This window comes from Chiloscyllium plagiosum, chromosome 27, assembly GCF_004010195.1.
Source record: "Chiloscyllium plagiosum isolate BGI_BamShark_2017 chromosome 27, ASM401019v2, whole genome shotgun sequence".
Lineage (NCBI taxonomy): Eukaryota > Metazoa > Chordata > Chondrichthyes > Orectolobiformes > Hemiscylliidae > Chiloscyllium > Chiloscyllium plagiosum.
In genome coordinates this window covers 14,680,958-14,691,770 of record NC_057736.1, presented here as the reverse complement: position 1 = coordinate 14,691,770, position 10,813 = coordinate 14,680,958, and the positions used below count along the sequence as shown (strand labels likewise).

General features: G+C 40.6%; 1 protein-coding gene across 2 annotated transcripts in view; it reads right to left on the bottom strand.

Moving 5' to 3' along the window:
• Positions 1-10,342, bottom strand: part of cldn23l (claudin 23-like) — a 28,629-nt gene extending 18,287 nt beyond the window's left edge. For both annotated transcript variants that reach the window (XM_043717162.1, XM_043717161.1), the window contains exon 1: positions 10,177-10,342. The gene's annotated coding sequence lies outside the window, so the exon portion shown is untranslated. The remainder of the gene's footprint in view (positions 1-10,176) is intronic.
• Between the last annotated feature and the right edge of the window lie 471 nt (positions 10,343-10,813).

The window sequence follows — 10,813 nt, the reverse complement described above, 5'->3', positions numbered from 1 at the left end:
GATGCAGTAAATGATGTGTGTGGAGGTGCAGGTGAATTTGTGGCGGATATGGAAGGATCCCTTGGGGCCTTGGAGGGAAGTAAGGGGGGAGATGTGGGCGCAAGTTTTGCATTTCTTGCAGTTGGACCAACCCTTCCTCTAGTTACCCGCTTACCTCTTATAGATAAATAAAAGGCCTTGGGATTCTCCTTAATTCTGCTCACTAAAGTTATTTCCTGACCCCTTATAGCTCACTTGATTCCTCGTTTAAGATTGGTCTTACTCTCCCGATATTCCTCCAAGGCCTGTTCTGTTCTTAGCTGCCTGAACCTTATATACACTTCCCTTTACCTCTTGGCTAGTCACACAATTTCTCCTGTCATCCATGGTTCATGAATCTTGCCTTTCCTATCTCTTGTTTTCAAAGGGACATGCCTATCCTACACTATCTTCAATCTATCTTTGAAAATGCCCCACATATCAAATGTGAACATCCCTTCAAATAGCTGCCACCATTCCACATTTCCCAGCTTCTGCCAAATTTTGATATGATTGGCCTTGACCCAGTTTAGTACTCTTCCCTTAGGGCCACTCTCATCATGGTCTATGAGTATTCTAAAACTTACAGAATTGTGGTTGTTCCTCTTGGCGAGTTACTCTTGTAGATGGCACACACAGCCCCATTGTGCATTGATGATGATGGAGGGAATGTTGAAGGAGGTGAATGTGTGTCAAACAAGTGGATTGTTTTATCCTGTACAGTGTCAAATTTATTGAGTTTTGTTGGAGCTGCATTCAACCAGGCAAATGGAGAGTATCTATCACATTTCTGACTTGTATTTGTAGATATTGGCAAGTATTGGGGGACAAGAAGTGAGTTACTTGCTGTAGAATTCCTAGTCTCTAACCTGCTCCCGTCGTCTTAGTATCAATATGGCATCTTCAGATCAATGCTAGGATGTTGATAATGAGAGATTCATCAATGACAATATCATTGAATGTTAAGGGTGATGGTTAAACTTTCTTGTGTTGGAATTGGTCATTATCTGGCAATTGTGTATTGTAAATGTTACTTACCACTTATTGCCCAAGCCTGGATCTTACCCGCTTCTTGCTGAATATGGACATGGACTGCTTCTGTACCTAAGGAGTCATGAATGATGCTGAACTTTGTGTGAACACCAGCAAACATTCCCACTACTGAACTTATAATGGAGTCATTGATGAGCCAGACCTAAAATGGTTTGGCTCAGGACTGGTGGCAGCAGCACAGGATTCGATACCCATTCTGGCTGGAGTTGCCTTGTAGCCTGATTCTTTGCTCTACCCACAGTGGAGATTGCAGCAGAATGGATCAGATGTGCCAATGAGAGAAACTCAAGGAAATGGGAGAAGTGACTATACCCCTGCTTTGAATCTGCCATCATCACCTCTCTGATAAAATAACTTTCAACCCCTTTCATTTTGCAAACTACTACATTCATCTCCTATCTACCTTTCTTGTCTATAGACCTTAACTGTGTCATTACTTCCCAAATTTTCACCTATTTTTTCCAGGCACTCCATGCCATCATTAAAACTATCTATTCCCACTTGTTTCTCTTAACTCCATACATGCCTATGCAAGACTGCAGTTGAAACCCTTATCCATGCCTTTGCTACCCTCAGACTTGACTATCCTAGCAGACTCATGGCTCGCCTCCCAAATTCTTCCCTCGAGTTCTTTCAAAACTTTGCTCACAACGTTGTAACTCACACCATCTCCCATTCACTCATTGCCATCACACTTACTGATTTACCTTGGCTCCTGTTAAAAAAATACTTTGATTTTAAAATTCTAAGCCTGTTTTTTAAATTCTTCCATAGCCTCTTTGCCTCTCCTGGCAACAAATCCTTCCTGATGTTTATAATCTCTGAGAAATTGGCATTTTTTTAAATTGATGGTCATGTTCTTAGCTGCCTGGGCCTTAATTTCTGGAATCCCCTACCTAATCATATCAGTCTCAAACCTTACTTTCTTCCTTTAAGATACTCCTTAAAACTCCACACTTGTCAAAGCTTTTGTCATCTGCCCTAATATTTTCTCATCTGGGTTAGTGTCATATTTTGTTTTAGAATGCCCCTGTGTAGCACCTTGGGATGTTCTATTATGGTAAAGGATGTTAAGAGTTTAAGGATGCTACATGAGTTGCTTTTGGGTTCAGAGTGCCGTGTGTATAATTGTATTTGTTATTTCTCAGCTCCTGCTCCCCTTCCCTGTGATAAAAACAAAGAATGGCTGACACTGGAAATCTGAAACGAAAGCAGTGCTAGAGAAATTCACAGGTCTGGCAGTATCTGAGGAGATAAAAACAGAGTTAATGTTTTGAGTCCAGCGTGGACTGCTGGACTTGAAATCTTAACTGCGACCCAATGAGTTTCTCCAGCACTTTTTGTTTTTGTTCTTCTTCCCTGTTTATCTTGTTTGTGACGTGGATGTCAGATCATCTGCTTCTGTGTGTTTGACCCACCCGCCAGTGGAGGATTGCATAACTAGTACAACAGTCTCAGGATAATGGATGAATTATTTAGGATTGAGATGAGAAGGAATTTCTTTACTTGAAAGGTTATTACCTTTGAAATCATGTATTGTGGATTTTGAATATATTTAAGGCTGGGACAGACAATATTTTGGTCTCCCAAACAATATATGGGAGCTGAGAGGAAAGTGAAGTTGAGGCAGAAGATCAGTCATGATAGCTTTCAATGTTAGAGTTCCCGGGCTGTTAGGTTCCCCCATTCATTTGCTCAATTTCTTCTGTTCTTGCCTTGCTGTAATATTCTGCTTGTGAAACACCCTAGAGCACACTAGTCATTCTCAAATCGCTGAAGCAGCAATCACATCAGACATTGGTGACTGGAGAACAAACTCCAGTAATAATCTGCTGAATGATTTTTTTTTACCTACTCAGCTTTTTCCTTTCATCTGTGAGATAGTTATAATCAGATGAGAAACAGCACTTGTTTAAAAACTTGATCTGAACTGACAAGGAATAATTAACAAGCAGAAAGTGGGAATTGGGACACAGCTTGGGCATCACACTTCAGACAATGCCTTTTTTTTAAAAATACTCAGAAGACTAGCATGAAGCATATATTTAACCAACAGTTTGTGTTGATCTTAACCCAATTAGCAAAGAGGCCAAACAGAGATTACTGGTCAGACATAGCACTGATTACTAAGAGACGATACATCATTTATATCAAACTTTGAATATAAAAATCTTTTGAATCATGGGGATTCACTAATAAGTTCAAAACCCCATCTGTAGAATGCCAGGCTTTTACCACCAACACAAGAATGGACCACACTAAACAAAGTTAAAAATCACACAACACCAGGTTATAGTCCAAAAGTTTTGCTATAAATTCTGTCGTCTTACAATCTTATTCTCCACAATCACCTGATGAAGGAGCAGCACTCCAAAAGCTACTGCTTCCAATTAAACCTGTTGGACTATAACCTGGTGTTGTGTGATTTTTAATTTTGTACACTGATGTCTCCAAATCACGTTCAGGATAAGCCAAGGCCACTATGCACCTCTGAAGGCTCAATACAAATCCCTCCTGCACTTGTCTACACACATATCTGGTCAAACAATGTTACAATTTTTTGAGCATTCCCTCAACAGAGTTAAGGAGTGAGCTAAATCACATTAAACTCAGCAATGAGGGTGAAGTTCATCTTTGAGAACTTTTGTTCACTGAAAAAAATATCAAACTAACCAGTTAGTCTGAACTGAAGCCTTGAATTTGGAGCCAATCCTCAAATGTATGTCCAAATTTCTGAATTTATACTGTTTCTAAGTGAATTTAGACCCTTCCTTGGGACAGGCAGAAAGAATGCAATGAATGCTGACATCTTATATCTCTTCATTCAGCTCACATTCAGGAATACTTCAGACTTAGGCTCCCATTGTTGACATTAAAAAATGTCCATTTAAAGGGTGTGATTGTCTTACCAGACATTTTCCAGTTTCATCATACCAGTTAGGACAATTTGATAGTTTATGTGATCTCTGGGTTTGAAGTGAACCAGTCAGATAGTTAATGCTGCAAGGTTTATACCTGATATAATTAAAGTTTCTGTGTCTGTTTTCTCTATTCACTAATTAATGCAGTGTATTACTCGTAAAATCTCCTTAACAAAAAAACACTGCTCCCAAATTGTCATTTACTGGTACTCAGTTCTGAAAGTGCCTACACCAAGCTCCAGAAGATCCAGCTCACCAATGAATTCGCTGCAGGAACTCTTCAAATTGCATTCAAACAAGTAAGCCAGTTCACTGCGAACCTCTACCAACCCACTCTAAACATCGACATGTCCCCAGCTGGTACTTCTCTGCAGCACATCTGTGGGTCTTGGATTAAATTTAATAGCCTGCAGCCAGGAAACAGGAGTTAGGATTATTACCACCCTCTCCAGTACCTCACCCAGTGCACCTATCCTTTCACCCAACATCCTGCCTGGGGTCTGATAGGAATTTTTAAAAATTCATTCATGGGATGTAAGTGTCTTTGGCAGTGCTATCATTTATAACCCACCCTCTTTACCCTTGAGAAGATGGTAGTAGGCTGCTTTCTTGAACTGCTGCTGTCCACTTGCTGTAGGTAGATCGACAAAGTTAATAGGGAGTGAGTTCGAGGATTTGACCCAGAAACACTGAAGGAACAATGATATATTTCGAAATCAGAATGGTTTGTGGCTTAGAGGGGGGCGTGCAGATAATGGTGTTCACATATATCTGCTGCCCTTTTCTTTCTCGATGATAGCGATCATGAGTTTAGAACATGTTATCTAAGGAGCTTTGGAGAATTTCTGCAATGAATCACGTACATGGTACACAATGAGCACCAATGGTGAAGGGAGTCAATATTTGCAGATGTGGTGCCAATCAAAGCAAGTTGCTTGATACTCTTAACAGGCAACAGATGCAAGGCTCTCAGTTCCTGCCAGTATGTAAATTGTCTCAATCTCAATGGGTAGTTCATTACAGTCTGGGCAGTGGCTACATAATTGCTCTGTGTTGATCTCTTATGGTCCATGGTATTGGACAAGATCGCCATGCCTTTGAGGAAAGCTTCTTCCCTGCACCTAGAAATTCATGACTCCCTTCAGAACCAGAATCCAACCATTCGATTTATTTATTGTCACCTGTGATCAATCACCCAAAATGGGAATAATTCTTCATGTCACTAAAGTGCAGGTTCCACCCAGGGTGCTGATCGACAAATGTAAACGCAACTCAAATTGAAATGGTGCTGCAAAAACTTCTGCTGTGAATGCTGCCTTTGTCTTGACCAGTTTAGTATTCATTGAGAACTAGCTTTTATTCGTGATGCCTAAAGAATTAGTCCAGACCATCAGCTATTGGAGAGCCAGACTAGAAACCACTATCCATTGCAGCCAGTAGGTGGTCATTGGTAGCATTAGAAACACTAAACATTTGGTATTATCCTCATTACTTTTGAATACGCAGTATTCACAAAAAAAAAGTATTTGTATTCAATTTCTTCATCTTTACTTAAAGGAAATTAGATGAAAGAACAGCAAACAAAGGGGGAAACCAGTTCATTACATATCCCTCCAGCAAGATAATCATCCACTCCTTGCTATTACAAATATCATTAAATCCTCTCCTTGCTATTACAAATATCATTAAACCCTAACAGCAACTTCTTAACTGATTATTGGAGAACTGAAAGATTATATCAGTTGACAAAGATTTAACAAGTTGAGGCTCTTAAGATTGTCTGAGGGATGATCTCTATTATCTGTAAGGTTATGAAAGAGTAAATGCAAAGATGTTTCCATGAGCCCAAAATTAGAGGCCATAAATAGATTTTTTTCTAAGTCCTGTGTGTAAAAAGAATCTGAATAATGCAAATGTGAATTCACTATCACAAGTAGTTTGCATCAATAGCATGGATGCATTTGCAGGGAGGCCAGCTAAGCCTATAAGGGAGAAAGGAATATGTTAATAGTGACAGATAAATGCGAGGTGCTGCATTTTGGGAAAGCAAATCTTAGCAGGTAAGGTCCTACAGAGTGTTGCTGAACAAAGAGACCTTGGAGTACAGATTCATAGCTCCTTGAAAGTGGAGTCACAGGTAAATAGGATAGTGAAGAAGGCCTTTGGTATGCTTTTCTTTATTGGTCAGAGTATTGAGTACAGGAGTTGGGAGGTCATATTGTGGCTGTACAAGACATTGGTTAGGCCACTGTTGGAATATTGTGTGCAATTCTGGTCTCCTTTCTATTGGAAAGATGTTGTGAAACTTGAAAGGGTTCAGAAAAGATTTACAAGGATGTGCCAGGGTTGGAGGATTTGAGCTATAGGAAGAGGTTGAACAGGCTGGGGCTGTTTTCTCTGGAGCACCAGAGGTTGAGGGGTGACCTTATAGAGGTTGACAAAATTATGACGGGCATGGACAGATAAATAGACAAAGTCTTTTTCCTGGGCTCGGGGAGTCCAGAACTAGAGGGCATAGGTTTAGGGTGAGAGGGGAAAGATATAAAAGAGACCTAAAAGTGGCAACTGTTTCACGCAGAGGATGGTATGTGTATGGGATGAGCTGCCAGAGCAACTGGTGGTGGCTGGTATAATTGCAACATTTAAAAGGCATTTGGATGGGTATATGAATAGGAAGAGTTTGGAGGGATATGGGCCAGGTGCTAGCAGGTGGGACTAGATTGGGTTGGGATATCTGGTTGGTATGGATGGGTTGGACCCAAGGGTCTGTTTCTGTGCTGTACATCTCTATGACTCGATGACTCTATGAGGGAATGAGAGCAGGCTTTGGAGAAGCATAAGCTCCTGAACAGACCTGTTTTGCTAGATGGTTTATTTCTAGACTGAAAATGTTGTATAGTTCGATGCATTTCTTTCCTTTTTCTGATGTTTTATTTTTCTGTCTTCCCTCTAGATTCCTGTGAAGATGTAATCACCTCAGAGTTAGTGAAGGGTCAAAGAGAAGCTGAGAAATTGGAGGCCTAACTCAGAATCATACTCCCTTTTGAGGGCAGCTATCTCCTTGGGAACTAACAGGTCTCCAAAAGCTCCACGTATCTGATCAATATTTTAATAAATAATTTTAATGTGTTTCTATTTCACATTGAACTTATCCAATGCTGTGCTTCTCGTCCTAGAAACACAACAATGTGATAATAGTGAACCTTTCAAATTTACACATTAGGGAAGAGAGGAGGACTCCTCATTCTCAATGTTCTAGTCAATGTTGTCAATGTTAGAAATCTGAGTGAAGTGGGTGAGAAAAAAAGGTGCATTAAATGAGGACGTACCAGAGAAACACTCTAAATCTCATCAATTTCATATTGTGGTAGTCATGATTTGGAGGTGCCCAGTGCTGGGCTGGTGTGTACAAAGTTAAAAATCATGCAACACCAGGTTATAGTCCAACAGGTTTATTTTGAAGCACTAGCTTTTGGTGCGCTGCTCCTACATCTACCTGATGAAGGAGCAGCGCTCCGAAAGCTAGTCTTCCAATTAAACCTGTTGGACCATAACCTGGAGTTGTGTGATTTTTAATATTGTGGCAGGACCTTCCTGCTGAGGGACTGTAAAATGTAAACAACAATAAAAGCTTTCCGCATGTATTTCATACTTGGCTTAGTCCTGGTGATTTCTGGACATTTCAAGGTGCTTTACGGCCAATGAACTGAATGGGAGTTACTGTTGCGATATCGGAAATTCAGCATCCAATTTGTGAACAACATATTCCCATGAAGCACAATCTGATCATTATCAGATAACCTATGTTTCTGGTGTGGATTGAGGGATAACTATTGGCCAAAGTAATATGCATAAATCCTTGCTCTTCTTCAAATTAATGCTGTGCAATCTTCTACATCGATCTGAGACTAGATGGGTTTCAATTTAATATCTCACCTGAAAGATGGCAACACTATTTCAGTGTTGTATTAAATACTGAGCCTGGAGTTTTGTGCTCAGTTCCAGGAGATGGACTTGAATGCACAACCTTCTGACTCAGATTCAAGAATGCTACCAATTGAGTCACAATATCAATATCAAAGGATATGAAACAAAAGTGTGTAGTCAGAATTGTGCAAACCAACTGTGATCTAATTGAACGGTGGAACCACATGGTACAATCTATTCCAATGATGTTATTTAAAATAATTTGCAGGTTTTCTCACCAACCTTAACATCTATAAACATTTGATGTAAATAGTGGACAAGTATATGCTCCACTGTTCCTCCATATGCTATATCATCTGAATAAATCTGCAAAATATTTTCAATTTCCTGTTCCTCTCAGGGTATAAATGTTTGAATTAAATTAGTACAATTGTTGAAGTGTGAATATTAACTACTGTTGGTGATAATGTTGGAACATTTGAACATCTAAGTACTAAAAGTCATGATTGAACTGTACTGGCATTATCGATCATTAATTGATGGGTTAAAATCAACTAGGTAAAAACAAGGACTGCAGATACTGGAAACCAGAGTCTAGGTTAGAGTGGTGCTGGAAAAGCACAGCAGGTCAGGCAGCATCTGAGGAGCAGGAAAATCGACATTTTGGGCAAAAGCCCTTCATCAGGAATAGAGGAATACAGGAATAGAGAATTGATGGTCAATAATGAATATTGGATTTATAGACTGAACTATATGTTTGCACTGGTTATCATGACAACCAGTATTGGATTTTTTTCCAAGAGTGCAGTTGCTTCAGTCTGACATTCAAGCCTACTAACTTGTCTCTTAAATACAGAGACACTTTGCATAGAATCATACATTATTGTTTTGGAATAAAGATAAGAACAATAGCACCAATTAGTTTATTCATTTTATTTTGTGCTGACTGATAATGTTCTTTCCATGGGAAAGTAACAATAAAACTTTTGGTAGCAACTTATTGGAATAAAATGTACTTGAATCAATATAGTCAAACACAGGCAAATACTCCGGAATATGTTCTGCCACACAAATGTCTCAGTGAGATACATACCACAGGCCTTTCATTTCTGTTTGAGATTCAAATCCAAAATAAACTGGTCAATGACAGTCTGCTTTGGCTGCTGTGTCAGGGTCTTCTGTGAGATGAAGTTAAGGTAGTCCAGATTTCCTGAGCACAAAACTATCCAGAAGAGGAAGCCTCACTCAAGAAAACCTTCGGATGGCTGGTGTGGATACAGGACAATAGAGGGAAGAACTTAAACTGAGTTAAATTGTCCAGGGGGATAGAGGGAGCGCTGAATTAATTTAATTGTGCTGTATCAGACTCTGAAGTGAGGAAGTGTAACTTGCCCAGCACTGAAAGTAATAGCTTTGATACAAGAAAGAGAATCTTTGGTTAGCATTTCCATGTGCCATTTTCCACAAAAAATATGTAAATACCTGGAATGTGTTTGTGTGTTGCTTTTGTGTGGCTGTGTTTTTGAGAACTTGCCCATAATTGCACCAATTAACACTCATCCATCCTGTGGCAAAAGTCAGGACTGCAGATGCTGGAAATCAGAGTCGAGATTAGAGTGGTGCTGGAAAAGCGCAGCAGGTCAGGCAGCATCCGAGTGATTTTCCTGCTCCTCGGATGCTGCCTGACCGGCTGTGCTTTTCCAGCACCACTCTAATCCAGCCTCATCCATCCTGTGACTAGCAATGAACTGCTCCATCCACTGAGGCTGCACATAACATGATGCCCTAATCAGATTTCTCATAACGGAATTTCAAAATTCTGGAATTGGAAAATCTAAAGCCGATGTCTGTCAAATCGAATATCACCTGCAGTGAAACAGATCTAATGCTCTCCCACTACGATCTACTAAAGGATGTAGAATCACCCAGTGAGTGGCAAGACTCTAACTTTACCGAACATTTAACCCAGCTGCTCAGCTGTGACCTTCAGAGTTCAAAACTGAGTCCCTTTGTTGCCAGACACAGATTCTAGCGCATTGTACATTCTGCATGTAGAGTACCAAACACATCAATCAAGAGACCTCTGGGTCGGAGAGAGTCGCACTCCAGAACACGAAGGCTGTTTTTTTGTGTGCTCAATCTAATTGGCAGGTGCCCCGGAACAATGAGTTCTGGATTAAGCTCCTGCAAAAGCCTCGACACCTTCGGTATGTGCGGTTTCAGCACGGAACACTGGGAGCGAGAAACATACACTTACCACTTGCAGGTGTTCCTGCAGCCAAGGGGTTCTCTGTGACTGAACTGGATGACTGCCTTGCTGAAAGCTGCTTGTCTTCATCTAACAGCGCTCTGTGGCTGCGATGTCCCGTCTCACTGCATCTCTCTGTCTGATCCAGTCTCTCATCTCCCTCTGTGGCTGGGGAAAGCTGTGTGGTAGGGGGGAGGGGCAGGTGTTGGACCTTCCTTTCCCAGTGTTTCAGAGCACAGCCATCAAGGCAAGAGAACTATTTACTTAAACAAGACCAAATTTATCGGCGCCAATCTTAGAGCTAAATTCAACCCAGCTTGGCATTTTGTTTATAAGGGCAACGATAATGCTGTGGAGGACAATGTTTACATTTCTGTTTTGATTCAGACAGTCATTGTCTAACAGTTAGTCTGGAGAGAATTTTACTTACCCCTTATCAGTCCAAACCTGGATATTGGCCAGGTCTTTTTGCGTTCGGACATGGACTGGTTTAGTATCTCCGGTGTTGTGGATGGTGCTGAATATTGTACCATCATCAGCGAATATCCCCACTTCCGACCTTATCATGCAACAAAAGTCATTGATGAAGCAGCTGAAGATGGTTGGTCAGTATCCAGAGAAAGTCCTGTAGCCATGTCCTGGCATT